Source organism: Pelecanus crispus, chromosome 2 (assembly GCF_030463565.1).
Source record: "Pelecanus crispus isolate bPelCri1 chromosome 2, bPelCri1.pri, whole genome shotgun sequence".
NCBI lineage: Eukaryota > Metazoa > Chordata > Aves > Pelecaniformes > Pelecanidae > Pelecanus > Pelecanus crispus.
The window spans coordinates 66,864,326-66,880,326 of NC_134644.1; positions in this window are offsets into that span (position 1 = coordinate 66,864,326).

Below are 16,001 nucleotides of genomic sequence, written 5' to 3' on the forward strand. Positions count from 1 at the left end.
AAAGTGCTGGCAAGGGAAGGTGAGGACCAGCAAGAGCATTAAGTCCTTAGAAATATCAAGAGGGAAACATGGCTGTATGTTTTAACTTTGTGAGCTGGTCTGTGCCGCGAGTGAGAGGGAGCTTGCGAATGTGTCTTGGGAGTGGTGGGAGGCAAGGTAAGGGGAGATTCTTAGTGTATGTTTGGCTGTGAAAGCACTGGCAAGGGAAGGTCAGAAACAGCAAGAGCTCTAAGCCCTTAGAGCTCTGGTGTGGGAGAAATGGCTGTATGTTTTAACTTTGTGAGCTGGTCTGTGCCGAGAGTGAGAGTGAGCTTGCGAATGTGTCTTGGGAGTGGTGGGAGGCAAGGCAAGGGGAGATTCTTAGTGTATGTTTGGCTGTGAAAGCACTGGCAAGGGAAGGTCAGAAACAGCAAGAGCTCTAAGCCCTTAGAGCTCTGGTGTGGGAGAAATGGCTGTATGTTTTAACTTTGTGAGCTGGTCTGTGCCGAGAGTGAGAGGGAGCTTGGGAATGTGTCTTGGGAGTGGTGGGAGGCAAGGCAAGGGGAGATTTTTAGTGTCTGTCTGGCTGTGAAAGCACTGGCAAGGGAAGGTCAGAAACAGGAGGAGCTCTAAGCCCTTAGAGCTCTGGTGTGGGAGAAATGGCTGGATGTTTTAACTTTGTGAGCTGGTCTGTGCCGAGAGTGAGAGGGAGCTTGAGAATGTGTCTTGGGAGTGGTGGGAGGCAAGGCAAGGGGAGATGCCAGGGAAGTGTCTGGCTGTGAGTGCGGTGGGAAGGGCAGTTGAATACAGCACCAGCTCTTAGGCCTTAGAGCTCTGGTGTGGGAGAAATGGCTGCATGTTTGCACTTTGTGAGCTGGTCTGTGCCGAGAGTGAGAGTGAGCTTGCGAATGTGTCTTGGGAGTGGTGGGAGGCAAGGCAAGGGGAGATTCTTAGTGTATGTTTGGCTGTGAAAGCACTGGCAAGGGAAGGTCAGAAACAGCAAGAGCTCTAAGCCCTTAGATCTCTGGTGTGGGAGAAATGGCTGTATGTTTTAACTTTGTGAGCTGGTCTGTGCCGAGAGTGAGAGTGAGCTTGCGAATGTGTCTTGGTAGTGGTGGGAGGCAAGGCAAGGGGAGATTCTTAGTGTATGTCTTGCTGTGAAAGCACTGGCAAGGGAAGGTCAGAAACAGCAGGAGCTCTAAGCCCTTAGAGCTCTGGTGTGGGAGAAATGGCTGTATGTTTTAACTTTGTGAGCTGGTCTGTGCCGAGAGTGAGAGGGAGCTTGAGAATGTGTCTTGGGAGTGGTGGGAGGCAAGGCAAGGGGAGATGCCAGGGGGGTGTCTGGCTGTGAGTGCGGTGGGAAGGGCAGTTGAATACAGCACCAGCTCTCAGGCCTTAGAGCTCTGGTGTGGGAGAAATGGCTGCATGTTTGCACTTTGTGAGCTGGTCTGTGCGAATGTGAGAGTGAGCTTGCGAATGTGTATTGAGAGTGCTGGGAGGCAAGGCAAAAGTACATCCGCAGTGTCTGTCTGGGTGTGAAAGTGCTGGCAAGGGAAGGTGAGGACCAGCAAGAGCATTAAGTCCTTAGAAATATCAAGAGGGAAACATGGCTGTATGTTTTAACTTTGTGAGCTGGTCTGTGCCGAGAGTGAGAGTGAGCTTGCGAATGTGTCTTGGGAGTGGTGGGAGGCAAGGCAAGGGGAGATGCCAGGGGGGTGTCTGGCTGTGAGTGCGGTGGGAAGGGCAGTTGAATACAGCACCAGCTCTCAGGCGTTAGAGCTCTGGTGTGGGAGAAATGGCTGCATGTTTGCACTTTGTGAGCTGGTCTGTGCGAAGAGTGAGAGTGAGCTTTCGAATGTGTATTGAGAGTGCTGGGAGGCAAGGCAAAAGTACATCCGCAGTGTCTGTCTGGGTGTGAAAGTGCTGGCAAGGGAAGGTGAGGACCAGCAAGAGCATTAAGCCCTATAGAAATATTAAGAGGGAAACATGGCTGTATGTTTTAACTTTGTGAGCTGGTCTGTGCCGCGAGTGAGAGTGAGCTTGCGAATGTGTCTTGGGAGTGGTGGGAGGCAAGGCAAGGGGAGATTCTTAGTGTATGTTTGGCTGTGAAAGCACTGGCAAGGGAAGGTCAGAAACAGCAGGAGCTCTTAGGCCTTAGAGCTCTGGTGTGGGAGAAATGGCTGCATGTTTGCACTTTGTGAGCTGGTCTGTGCGAATGTGAGAGTGAGCTTTCGAATGTGTATTGAGAGTGCTGGGAGGCAAGGCAAAAGTACATCCGCAGTGTCTGTCTGGTGTGAAAGTGCTGGCAAGGGAAGGTGAGGACCAGCAAGAGCATTAAGCCCTTAGAAATATTAAGAGGGAAACATGGCTTTATGTTTTAACTTTGTGAGCTGGTCTGTGCCGCGAGTGAGAGTGAGCTTGCGAATGTGTCTTGGGAGTGGTGGGAGGCAAGGCAAGGGGAGATTCTTAGTGTATGTTTGGCTGTGAAAGCACTGGCAAGGGAAGGTCAGAAACAGCAGGAGCTCTAAGCCCTTAGAGCTCTGGTGTGGGAGAAATGGCTGTATGTTTTAACTTTGTGAGCTGGTCTGTGCCGCGAGTGAGAGTGAGCTTGCGAATGTGTCTTGGGAGTGGTGGGAGGCAAGGCAAGGGGAGATTCTTAGTGTATGTTTGGCTGTGAAAGCACTCGCAAGGGAAGGTCAGAAACAGCAGGAGCTCTAAGCCCTTAGAGCTCTGGTGTGGGAGAAATGGCTGTATGTTTTAACTTTGTGAGCTGGTCTGTGCCGAGAGTGAGAGTGAGCTTGCGAATGTGTCTTGGGAGTGGTGGGAGGCAAGGCAAGGGGAGATTCTTAGTGTATGTTTGGCTGTGAAAGCACTGGCAAGGGAAGGTCAGAAAAAGCAGGAGCTCTTAGGCCTTAGAGCTGTGGTGTGGGAGAAATGGCTGTATGTTTTAACTTTGTGAGCTGGTCTGTGCCGAGAGTGAGAGTGAGCTTGCGAATGTGTCTTGGGAGTGGTGGGAGGCAAGGCAAGGGGAGATTCTTAGTGTATGTTTGGCTGCGAAAGCACTGGCAAGGGAAGGTCAGAAACAGCAAGAGCTCTAAGCCCTTAGAGCTCTGGTGTGGTAGAAATGGCTGTATGTTTTAACTTTGTGAGCTGGTCTGTGCCGAGAGTGAGAGTGAGCTTGCGAATGTGTCTTGGGAGTGGTGGGAGGCAAGGCAAGGGGAGATGCCAGGGGGGTGTCTGGCTGTGAGTGCGGTGGGAAGGGCAGTTGAATACAGCACCAGCTCTTAGGCCTTAGAGCTCTGGTGTGGGAGAAATGGCTGCATGTTTGCACTTTGTGAGCTGGTCTGTGCGAAGAGTGAGAGTGAGCTTGCGAATGTGTAGTGAGAGTGCTGGGAGGCAAGGCAAAAGTACATCCGCAGTGTCTGTCTGGGTGTGAAAGTGCTGGCAAGGGAAGGTGAGGACCAGCAAGAGCATTAAGTCCTTAGAAATATCAAGAGGGAAACATGGCTGTATGTTTTAACTTTGTGAGCTGGTCTGTGCCGAGAGTGAGAGGGAGCTTGCGAATGTGTCTTGGGAGTGGTGGGAGGCAAGGCAAGGGGAGATTCTTAGTGTATGTTTGGCTGTGAAAGCACTGGCAAGGGAAGGTCAGAAACAGCACCAGCTCTAAGCCCTTAGAGCTCTGGTGTGGGAGAAATGGCTGTATGTTTTAACTTTGTGAGCTGGTCTGTGCCGAGAGTGAGAGTGAGCTTGAGAATGTGTCTTGGGAGTGGTGGGAGGCAAGGCAAGGGGAGATTCTTAGTGTATGTTTGGCTGTGAAAGCACTGGCAAGGGAAGGTCAGAAACAGCAAGAGCTCTAAGCCCTTAGAGCTCTGGTGTGGGAGAAATGGCTGTATGTTTTAACTTTGTGAGCTGGTCTGTGCCGAGAGTGAGAGGGAGCTTGCGAATGTGTCTTGGGAGTGGTGGGAGGCAAGGCAAGGGGAGATTCTTAGTGTCTGTCTGGCTGTGAAAGCACTGGCAAGGGAAGGTCAGAAACAGCAGGAGCTCTAAGCCCTTAGAGCTCTGGTGTGGGAGAAATGGCTGGATGTTTTAACTTTGTGAGCTGGTCTGTGCCGAGAGTGAGAGGGAGCTTGCGAATGTGTCTTGGGAGTGGTGGGAGGCAAGGCAAGGGGAGATGCCAGGGGGGTGTCTGGCTGTGAGTGCGGTGGGAAGGGCAGTTGAATACAGCACCAGCTCTTAGGCCTTAGAGCTCTGGTGTGGGAGAAATGGCTGCATGTTTGCACTTTGTGAGCTGGTCTGTGCGAATGTGAGAGTGAGCTTGCGAATGTGTATTGAGAGTGGTGGGAGGCAAGGCAAAAGTACATCCGCAGTGTCTGTCTGGGTGTGAAAGCACTGGCAAGGGAAGGTGAGGACCAGCAAGAGCATTAAGCCCTTAGAAATATTAAGAGGGAAACATGGCTGTATGTTTTAACTTTGTGAGCTGGTCTGTGCCGCGAGTGAGAGTGAGCTTGCGAATGTGTCTTGGGAGTGGTGGGAGGCAAGGCAAGGGGAGATTCTTAGTGTATGTTTGGCTGTGAAAGCACTGGCAAGGGAAGGTCAGAAACAGCAGGAGCTCTAAGCCCTTAGAGCTCTGGTGTGGGAGAAATGGCTGTATGTTTTAACTTTGTGAGCTGGTCTGTGCCGAGAGTGAGAGTGAGCTTGAGAATGTGTCTTGGGAGTGGTGGGAGGCAAGGCAAGGGGAGATTCTTAGTGTATGTTTGGCTGTGAAAGCACTGGCAAGGGAAGGTCAGAAACAGCAAGAGCTCTAAGCCCTTAGAGCTCTGGTGTGGTAGAAATGGCTGTATGTTTTAACTTTGTGAGCTGGTCTGTGCCGAGAGTGAGAGGGAGCTTGCGAATGTGTCTTGGTAGTGGTGGGAGGCAAGGCAAGGGGAGATTCTTAGTGTATGTCTTGCTGTGAAAGCACTGGCAAGGGAAGGTCAGAAACAGCAAGAGCTGTAAGGCCTTAGAGCTCTGGTGTGGGAGAAATGGCTGTATGTTTTAACTTTTTGAGCTGGTGTGTGCCGAGAGTGAGAGGGAGCTTGAGAATGTGTCTTGGGAGTGGTGGGAGGCAAGGCAAGGGGAGATGCCAGGGGGGTGTCTGGCTGTGAGTGCGGTGGGAAGGGCAGTTGAATACAGCACCAGCTCTTAGGCCTTAGAGCTCTGGTGTGGGAGAAATGGCTGCATGTTTGCACTTTGTGAGCTGGTCTGTGCGAATGTGAGAGTGAGCTTTCGAATGTGTATTGAGAGTGCTGGGAGGCAAGGCAAAAGTACATCCGCAGTGTCTGTCTGGGTGTGAAAGTGCTGGCAAGGGAAGGTGAGGACCAGCAAGAGCATTAAGCCCTTAGAAATATCAAGAGGGAAACATGGCTGTATGTTTTAACTTTGTGAGCTGGTCTGTGCCGAGAGTGAGAGGGAGCTTGAGAATGTGTCTTGGGAGTGGTGGGAGGCAAGGCAAGGGGAGATGCCAGGGGGGTGGCTGGCTGTGAGTGCGGTGGGAAGGGCAGTTGAATACAGCACCAGCTCTCAGGCCTTAGAGCTCTGGTGTGGGAGAAATGGCTGCATGTTTGCACTTTGTGAGCTGGTCTGTGCGAATGTGAGAGTGAGCTTTCGAATGTGTATTGAGAGTGCTGGGAGGCAAGGCAAAAGTACATCCGCAGTGTCTGTCTGGGTGTGAAAGTGCTGGCAAGGGAAGGTGAGGACCAGCAAGAGCATTAAGCCCTTAGAAATATTAAGAGGGAAACATGGCTGTATGTTTTAACTTTGTGAGCTGGTCTGTGCCGAGAGTGAGAGTGAGCTTGCGAATGTGTCTTGGGAGTGGTGGGAGGCAAGGCAAGGGGAGATTCTTAGTGTATGTTTGGCTGTGAAAGCACTGGCAAGGGAAGGTCAGAAACAGCAGGAGCTCTAAGCCCTTAGAGCTCTGGTGTGGGAGAAATGGCTGTATGTTTTAACTTTGTGAGCTGGTCTGTGCCGAGAGTGAGAGTGAGCTTGCGAATGTGTCTTGGGAGTGTTGCGAGGCAAGGCAAGGGGAGATTCTTAGTGTATGTTTGGCTGTGAAAGCACTGGCAAGGGAAGGTCAGAAACAGCAGGAGCTCTAAGCCCTTAGAGCTCTGGTGTGGGAGAAATGGCTGTATGTTTTAACTTTGTGAGCTGGTCTGTGCCGAGAGTGAGAGGGAGCTTGAGAATGTGTCTTGGGAGTGGTGGGAGGCAAGGCAAGGGGAGATGCCAGGGGGGTGTCTGGCTGTGAGTGCGGTGGGAAGGGCAGTTGAATACAGCACCAGCTCTTAGGCCTTAGAGCTCTGGTGTGGGAGAAATGGCTGCATGTTTGCACTTTGTGAGCTGGTCTGTGCGGAGTGAGAGTGAGCTTGCGAATGTGTATTGAGAGTGCTGGGAGGCAAGGCAAAAGTACATCCGCAGTGTCTGTCTGGGTGTGAAAGTGCTGGCAAGGGAAGGTGAGGACCAGCAAGAGCATTAAGTCCTTAGAAATATCAAGAGGGAAACATGGCTGTATGTTTTAACTTTGTGAGCTGGTCTGTGCCGCGAGTGAGAGGGAGCTTGCGAATGTGTCTTGGTAGTGGTGGGAGGCAAGGCAAGGGGAGATTCTTAGTGTATGTTTGGCTGTGAAAGCACTGGCAAGGGAAGGTCAGAAACAGCAAGAGCTCTAAGCCCTTAGAGCTCTGGTGTGGGAGAAATGGCTGTATGTTTTAACTTTGTGAGCTGGTCTGTGCCGAGAGTGAGAGGGAGCTTGCGAATGTGTCTTGGGAGTGGTGGGAGGCAAGGCAAGGGGAGATTCTTAGTGTATGTTTGGCTGTGAAAGCACTGGCAAGGGAAGGTCAGAAACAGCAAGAGCTCTTAGGCCTTAGAGATCTGGTGTGGGAGAAATGGCTGGATGTTTTAACTTTGTGAGCTGGTCTGTGCCGAGAGTGAGAGGGAGCTTGCGAATGTGTCTTGGGAGTGGTGGGAGGCAAGGCAAGGGGAGATGCCAGGGGGGTGTCTGGCTGTGAGTGCGGTGGGAAGGGCAGTTGAATACAGCACCAGCTCTTAGGCCTTAGAGCTCTGGTGTGGGAGAAATGGCTGCATGTTTGCACTTTGTGAGCTGGTCTGTGCGAATGTGAGAGTGAGCTTGCGAATGTGTATTGAGAGTGGTGGGAGGCAAGGCAAAAGTACATCCGCAGTGTCTGTCTGGGTGTGAAAGCACTGGCAAGGGAAGGTGAGGACCAGCAAGAGCATTAAGCCCTTAGAAATATTAAGAGGGAAACATGGCTGTATGTTTTAACTTTGTGAGCTGGTCTGTGCCGCGAGTGAGAGTGAGCTTGCGAATGTGTCTTGGGAGTGGTGGGAGGCAAGGCAAGGGGAGATTCTTAGTGTATGTTTGGCTGTGAAAGCACTGGCAAGGGAAGGTCAGAAACAGCAGGAGCTCTAAGCCCTTAGAGCTCTGGTGTGGGAGAAATGGCTGTATGTTTTAACTTTGTGAGCTGGTCTGTGCCGAGAGTGAGAGTGAGCTTGAGAATGTGTCTTGGGAGTGGTGGGAGGCAAGGCAAGGGGAGATTCTTAGTGTATGTTTGGCTGTGAAAGCACTGGCAAGGGAAGGTCAGAAACAGCAAGAGCTCTAAGCCCTTAGAGCTCTGGTGTGGTAGAAATGGCTGTATGTTTTAACTTTGTGAGCTGGTCTGTGCCGAGAGTGAGAGGGAGCTTGCGAATGTGTCTTGGTAGTGGTGGGAGGCAAGGCAAGGGGAGATTCTTAGTGTATGTCTTGCTGTGAAAGCACTGGCAAGGGAAGGTCAGAAACAGCAAGAGCTGTAAGGCCTTAGAGCTCTGGTGTGGGAGAAATGGCTGTATGTTTTAACTTTGTGAGGTGGTGTGTGCCGAGAGTGAGAGGGAGCTTGAGAATGTGTCTTGGGAGTGGTGGGAGGCAAGGCAAGGGGAGATGCCAGGGGGGTGTCTGGCTGTGAGTGCGGTGGGAAGGGCAGTTGAATACAGCACCAGCTCTTAGGCCTTAGAGCTCTGGTGTGGGAGAAATGGCTGCATGTTTGCACTTTGTGAGCTGGTCTGTGCGAATGTGAGAGTGAGCTTTCGAATGTGTATTGAGAGTGCTGGGAGGCAAGGCAAAAGTACATCCGCAGTGTCTGTCTGGGTGTGAAAGTGCTGGCAAGGGAAGGTGAGGACCAGCAAGAGCATTAAGCCCTTAGAAATATCAAGAGGGAAACATGGCTGTATGTTTTAACTTTGTGAGCTGGTCTGTGCCGAGAGTGAGAGGGAGCTTGAGAATGTGTCTTGGGAGTGGTGGGAGGCAAGGCAAGGGGAGATGCCAGGGGGGTGGCTGGCTGTGAGTGCGGTGGGAAGGGCAGTTGAATACAGCACCAGCTCTCAGGCCTTAGAGCTCTGGTGTGGGAGAAATGGCTGCATGTTTGCACTTTGTGAGCTGGTCTGTGCGAATGTGAGAGTGAGCTTTCGAATGTGTATTGAGAGTGCTGGGAGGCAAGGCAAAAGTACATCCGCAGTGTCTGTCTGGGTGTGAAAGCACTGGCAAGGGAAGGTGAGGACCAGCAAGAGCATTAAGCCCTTAGAAATATTAAGAGGGAAACATGGCTGTATGTTTTAACTTTGTGAGCTGGTCTGTGCCGCGAGTGAGAGTGAGCTTGTGAATGTGTCTTGGGAGTGGTGGGAGGCAAGGCAAGGGGAGATTCTTAGTGTATGTTTGGCTGTGAAAGCACTGGCAAGGGAAGGTCAGAAACAGCAAGAGCTCTAAGCCCTTAGATCTCTGGTGTGGGAGAAATGGCTGTATGTTTTAACTTTGTGAGCTGGTCTGTGCCGAGAGTGAGAGTGAGCTTGCGAATGTGTCTTGGTAGTGGTGGGAGGCAAGGCAAGGGGAGATTCTTAGTGTATGTCTTGCTGTGAAAGCACTGGCAAGGGAAGGTCAGAAACAGCAGGAGCTCTAAGCCCTTAGAGCTCTGGTGTGGGAGAAATGGCTGTATGTTTTAACTTTGTGAGCTGGTCTGTGCCGAGAGTGAGAGGGAGCTTGAGAATGTGTCTTGGTAGTGGTGGGAGGCAAGGCAAGGGGAGATGCCAGGAAGGTGTCTGGCTGTGAGTGCGGTGGGAAGGGCAGTTGAATACAGCACCAGCTCTTAGGCCTTAGAGCTCTGGTGTGGGAGAAATGGCTGCATGTTTGCACTTTGTGAGCTGGTCTGTGCGAATGTGAGAGTGAGCTTGCGAATGTGTATTGAGAGTGCTGGGAGGCAAGGCAAAAGTACATCCGCAGTGTCTGTCTGGGTGTGAAAGTGCTGGCAAGGGAAGGTGAGGACCAGCAAGAGCATTAAGTCCTTAGAAATATCAAGAGGGAAACATGGCTGTATGTTTTAACTTTGTGAGCTGGTCTGTGCCGAGAGTGAGAGTGAGCTTGCGAATGTGTCTTGGGAGTGGTGGGAGGCAAGGCAAGGGGAGATGCCAGGGGGGTGTCTGGCTGTGAGTGCGGTGGGAAGGGCAGTTGAATACAGCACCAGCTCTTAGGCCTTAGAGCTCTGGTGTGGGAGAAATGGCTGCATGTTTGCACTTTGTGAGCTGGTCTGTGCCGAGAGTGAGAGTGAGCTTGCGAATGTGTCTTGGGAGTGGTGGGAGGCAAGGCAAGGGGAGATTCTTAGTGTATGTTTGGCTGTGAAAGCACTGGCAAGGGAAGGTCAGAAACAGCAGGACCTCTTAGGCCTTAGAGCTCTGGTGTGGGAGAAATGGCTGCATGTTTGCACTTTGTGAGCTGGTCTGTGCGAATGTGAGAGTGAGCTTTCGAATGTGTATTGAGAGTGCTGGGAGGCAAGGCAAAAGTACATCCGCAGTGTCTGTCTGGGTGTGAAAGTGCTGGCAAGGGAAGGTGAGGACCAGCAAGAGCATTAAGCCCTTAGAAATATTAAGAGGGAAACATGGCTTTATGTTTTAACTTTGTGAGCTGGTCTGTGCCGCGAGTGAGAGTGAGCTTGCGAATGTGTCTTGGGAGTGGTGGGAGGCAAGGCAAGGGGAGATTCTTAGTGTATGTTTGGCTGTGAAAGCACTGGCAAGGGAAGGTCAGAAACAGCAGGAGCTCTAAGCCCTTAGAGCTCTGGTGTGGGAGAAATGGCTGTATGTTTTAACTTTGTGAGCTGGTCTGTGCCGAGAGTGAGAGTGAGCTTGCGAATGTGTCTTGGGAGTGGTGGGAGGCAAGGCAAGGGGAGATTCTTAGTGTATGTTTGGCTGTGAAAGCACTGGCAAGGGAAGGTCAGAAACAGCAGGAGCTCTAAGCCCTTAGAGCTCTGGTGTGGGAGAAATGGCTGTATGTTTTAACTTTGTGAGCTGGTCTGTGCCGAGAGTGAGAGTGAGCTTGCGAATGTGTCTTGGGAGTGGTGGGAGGCAAGGCAAGGGGAGATTCTTAGTGTATGTTTGGCTGTGAAAGCACTGGCAAGGGAAGGTCAGAAACAGCAGGAGCTCTTAGGCCTTAGAGCTCTGGTGTGGGAGAAATGGCTGTATGTTTTAACTTTGTGAGCTGGTCTGTGCCGAGAGTGAGAGTGAGCTTGCGAATGTGTCTTGGGAGTGGTGGGAGGCAAGGCAAGGGGAGATTCTTAGTGTATGTTTGGCTGCGAAAGCACTGGCAAGGGAAGGTCAGAAACAGCAAGAGCTCTAAGCCCTTAGAGCTCTGGTGTGGTAGAAATGGCTGTATGTTTTAACTTTGTGAGCTGGTCTGTGCCGAGAGTGAGAGTGAGCTTGCGAATGTGTCTTGGGAGTGGTGGGAGGCAAGGCAAGGGGAGATGCCAGGGGGGTGTCTGGCTGTGAGTGCGGTGGGAAGGGCAGTTGAATACAGCACCAGCTCTTAGGCCTTAGAGCTCTGGTGTGGGAGAAATGGCTGCATGTTTGCACTTTGTGAGCTGGTCTGTGCGAAGAGTGAGAGTGAGCTTGCGAATGTGTAGTGAGAGTGCTGGGAGGCAAGGCAAAAGTACATCCGCAGTGTCTGTCTGGGTGTGAAAGTGCTGGCAAGGGAAGGTGAGGACCAGCAAGAGCATTAAGTCCTTAGAAATATCAAGAGGGAAACATGGCTGTATGTTTTAACTTTGTGAGCTGGTCTGTGCCGAGAGTGAGAGTGAGCTTGCGAATGTGTCTTGGGAGTGGTGGGAGGCAAGGCAAGGGGAGATGCCAGGGGGGTGTCTGGCTGTGAGTGCGGTGGGAAGGGCAGTTGAATACAGCACCAGCTCTTAGGCCTTAGAGCTCTGGTGTGGGAGAAATGGCTGCATGTTTGCACTTTGTGAGCTGGTCTGTGCCGAGAGTGAGAGTGAGCTTGCGAATGTGTCTTGGGAGTGGTGGGAGGCAAGGCAAGGGGAGATTCTTAGTGTATGTTTGGCTGTGAAAGCACTGGCAAGGGAAGGTCAGAAACAGCAGGACCTCTTAGGCCTTAGAGCTCTGGTGTGGGAGAAATGGCTGCATGTTTGCACTTTGTGAGCTGGTCTGTGCCGAGAGTGAGAGTGAGCTTGCGAATGTGTCTTGGGAGTGGTGGGAGGCAAGGCAAGGGGAGATTCTTAGTGTATGTTTGGCTGTGAAAGCACTGGCAAGGGAAGGTCAGAAACAGCAAGAGCTCTAAGCCCTTAGATCTCTGGTGTGGGAGAAATGGCTGTATGTTTTAACTTTGTGAGCTGGTCTGTGCCGAGAGTGAGAGTGAGCTTGCGAATGTGTCTTGGTAGTGGTGGGAGGCAAGGCAAGGGGAGATTCTTAGTGTATGTCTTGCTGTGAAAGCACTGGCAAGGGAAGGTCAGAAACAGCAGGAGCTCTAAGCCCTTAGAGCTCTGGTGTGGGAGAAATGGCTGTATGTTTTAACTTTGTGAGCTGGTCTGTGCCGAGAGTGAGAGGGAGCTTGAGAATGTGTCTTGGGAGTGGTGGGAGGCAAGGCAAGGGGAGATGCCAGGGGGGTGTCTGGCTGTGAGTGCGGTGGGAAGGGCAGTTGAATACAGCACCAGCTCTCAGGCCTTAGAGCTCTGGTGTGGGAGAAATGGCTGCATGTTTGCACTTTGTGAGCTGGTCTGTGCGAATGTGAGAGTGAGCTTGCGAATGTGTATTGAGAGTGCTGGGAGGCAAGGCAAAAGTACATCCGCAGTGTCTGTCTGGGTGTGAAAGTGCTGGCAAGGGAAGGTGAGGACCAGCAAGAGCATTAAGTCCTTAGAAATATCAAGAGGGAAACATGGCTGTATGTTTTAACTTTGTGAGCTGGTCTGTGCCGAGAGTGAGAGTGAGCTTGCGAATGTGTCTTGGGAGTGGTGGGAGGCAAGGCAAGGGGAGATGCCAGGGGGGTGTCTGGCTGTGAGTGCGGTGGGAAGGGCAGTTGAATACAGCACCAGCTCTCAGGCGTTAGAGCTCTGGTGTGGGAGAAATGGCTGCATGTTTGCACTTTGTGAGCTGGTCTGTGCGAAGAGTGAGAGTGAGCTTTCGAATGTGTATTGAGAGTGCTGGGAGGCAAGGCAAAAGTACATCCGCAGTGTCTGTCTGGGTGTGAAAGTGCTGGCAAGGGAAGGTGAGGACCAGCAAGAGCATTAAGCCCTATAGAAATATTAAGAGGGAAACATGGCTGTATGTTTTAACTTTGTGAGCTGGTCTGTGCCGCGAGTGAGAGTGAGCTTGCGAATGTGTCTTGGGAGTGGTGGGAGGCAAGGCAAGGGGAGATTCTTAGTGTATGTTTGGCTGTGAAAGCACTGGCAAGGGAAGGTCAGAAACAGCAGGAGCTCTTAGGCCTTAGAGCTCTGGTGTGGGAGAAATGGCTGCATGTTTGCACTTTGTGAGCTGGTCTGTGCGAATGTGAGAGTGAGCTTTCGAATGTGTATTGAGAGTGCTGGGAGGCAAGGCAAAAGTACATCCGCAGTGTCTGTCTGGTGTGAAAGTGCTGGCAAGGGAAGGTGAGGACCAGCAAGAGCATTAAGCCCTTAGAAATATTAAGAGGGAAACATGGCTTTATGTTTTAACTTTGTGAGCTGGTCTGTGCCGCGAGTGAGAGTGAGCTTGCGAATGTGTCTTGGGAGTGGTGGGAGGCAAGGCAAGGGGAGATTCTTAGTGTATGTTTGGCTGTGAAAGCACTGGCAAGGGAAGGTCAGAAACAGCAGGAGCTCTAAGCCCTTAGAGCTCTGGTGTGGGAGAAATGGCTGTATGTTTTAACTTTGTGAGCTGGTCTGTGCCGCGAGTGAGAGTGAGCTTGCGAATGTGTCTTGGGAGTGGTGGGAGGCAAGGCAAGGGGAGATTCTTAGTGTATGTTTGGCTGTGAAAGCACTCGCAAGGGAAGGTCAGAAACAGCAGGAGCTCTAAGCCCTTAGAGCTCTGGTGTGGGAGAAATGGCTGTATGTTTTAACTTTGTGAGCTGGTCTGTGCCGAGAGTGAGAGTGAGCTTGCGAATGTGTCTTGGGAGTGGTGGGAGGCAAGGCAAGGGGAGATTCTTAGTGTATGTTTGGCTGTGAAAGCACTGGCAAGGGAAGGTCAGAAAAAGCAGGAGCTCTTAGGCCTTAGAGCTGTGGTGTGGGAGAAATGGCTGTATGTTTTAACTTTGTGAGCTGGTCTGTGCCGAGAGTGAGAGTGAGCTTGCGAATGTGTCTTGGGAGTGGTGGGAGGCAAGGCAAGGGGAGATTCTTAGTGTATGTTTGGCTGCGAAAGCACTGGCAAGGGAAGGTCAGAAACAGCAAGAGCTCTAAGCCCTTAGAGCTCTGGTGTGGTAGAAATGGCTGTATGTTTTAACTTTGTGAGCTGGTCTGTGCCGAGAGTGAGAGTGAGCTTGCGAATGTGTCTTGGGAGTGGTGGGAGGCAAGGCAAGGGGAGATGCCAGGGGGGTGTCTGGCTGTGAGTGCGGTGGGAAGGGCAGTTGAATACAGCACCAGCTCTTAGGCCTTAGAGCTCTGGTGTGGGAGAAATGGCTGCATGTTTGCACTTTGTGAGCTGGTCTGTGCGAAGAGTGAGAGTGAGCTTGCGAATGTGTAGTGAGAGTGCTGGGAGGCAAGGCAAAAGTACATCCGCAGTGTCTGTCTGGGTGTGAAAGTGCTGGCAAGGGAAGGTGAGGACCAGCAAGAGCATTAAGTCCTTAGAAATATCAAGAGGGAAACATGGCTGTATGTTTTAACTTTGTGAGCTGGTCTGTGCCGAGAGTGAGAGGGAGCTTGCGAATGTGTCTTGGGAGTGGTGGGAGGCAAGGCAAGGGGAGATTCTTAGTGTATGTTTGGCTGTGAAAGCACTGGCAAGGGAAGGTCAGAAACAGCACCAGCTCTAAGCCCTTAGAGCTCTGGTGTGGGAGAAATGGCTGTATGTTTTAACTTTGTGAGCTGGTCTGTGCCGAGAGTGAGAGTGAGCTTGAGAATGTGTCTTGGGAGTGGTGGGAGGCAAGGCAAGGGGAGATTCTTAGTGTATGTTTGGCTGTGAAAGCACTGGCAAGGGAAGGTCAGAAACAGCAAGAGCTCTAAGCCCTTAGAGCTCTGGTGTGGGAGAAATGGCTGTATGTTTTAACTTTGTGAGCTGGTCTGTGCCGAGAGTGAGAGGGAGCTTGCGAATGTGTCTTGGGAGTGGTGGGAGGCAAGGCAAGGGGAGATTCTTAGTGTCTGTCTGGCTGTGAAAGCACTGGCAAGGGAAGGTCAGAAACAGCAGGAGCTCTAAGCCCTTAGAGCTCTGGTGTGGGAGAAATGGCTGGATGTTTTAACTTTGTGAGCTGGTCTGTGCCGAGAGTGAGAGGGAGCTTGCGAATGTGTCTTGGGAGTGGTGGGAGGCAAGGCAAGGGGAGATGCCAGGGGGGTGTCTGGCTGTGAGTGCGGTGGGAAGGGCAGTTGAATACAGCACCAGCTCTTAGGCCTTAGAGCTCTGGTGTGGGAGAAATGGCTGCATGTTTGCACTTTGTGAGCTGGTCTGTGCGAATGTGAGAGTGAGCTTGCGAATGTGTATTGAGAGTGGTGGGAGGCAAGGCAAAAGTACATCCGCAGTGTCTGTCTGGGTGTGAAAGCACTGGCAAGGGAAGGTGAGGACCAGCAAGAGCATTAAGCCCTTAGAAATATTAAGAGGGAAACATGGCTGTATGTTTTAACTTTGTGAGCTGGTCTGTGCCGCGAGTGAGAGTGAGCTTGCGAATGTGTCTTGGGAGTGGTGGGAGGCAAGGCAAGGGGAGATTCTTAGTGTATGTTTGGCTGTGAAAGCACTGGCAAGGGAAGGTCAGAAACAGCAGGAGCTCTAAGCCCTTAGAGCTCTGGTGTGGGAGAAATGGCTGTATGTTTTAACTTTGTGAGCTGGTCTGTGCCGAGAGTGAGAGTGAGCTTGAGAATGTGTCTTGGGAGTGGTGGGAGGCAAGGCAAGGGGAGATTCTTAGTGTATGTTTGGCTGTGAAAGCACTGGCAAGGGAAGGTCAGAAACAGCAAGAGCTCTAAGCCCTTAGAGCTCTGGTGTGGTAGAAATGGCTGTATGTTTTAACTTTGTGAGCTGGTCTGTGCCGAGAGTGAGAGGGAGCTTGCGAATGTGTCTTGGTAGTGGTGGGAGGCAAGGCAAGGGGAGATTCTTAGTGTATGTCTTGCTGTGAAAGCACTGGCAAGGGAAGGTCAGAAACAGCAAGAGCTGTAAGGCCTTAGAGCTCTGGTGTGGGAGAAATGGCTGTATGTTTTAACTTTTTGAGCTGGTGTGTGCCGAGAGTGAGAGGGAGCTTGAGAATGTGTCTTGGGAGTGGTGGGAGGCAAGGCAAGGGGAGATGCCAGGGGGGTGTCTGGCTGTGAGTGCGGTGGGAAGGGCAGTTGAATACAGCACCAGCTCTTAGGCCTTAGAGCTCTGGTGTGGGAGAAATGGCTGCATGTTTGCACTTTGTGAGCTGGTCTGTGCGAATGTGAGAGTGAGCTTTCGAATGTGTATTGAGAGTGCTGGGAGGCAAGGCAAAAGTACATCCGCAGTGTCTGTCTGGGTGTGAAAGTGCTGGCAAGGGAAGGTGAGGACCAGCAAGAGCATTAAGCCCTTAGAAATATCAAGAGGGAAACATGGCTGTA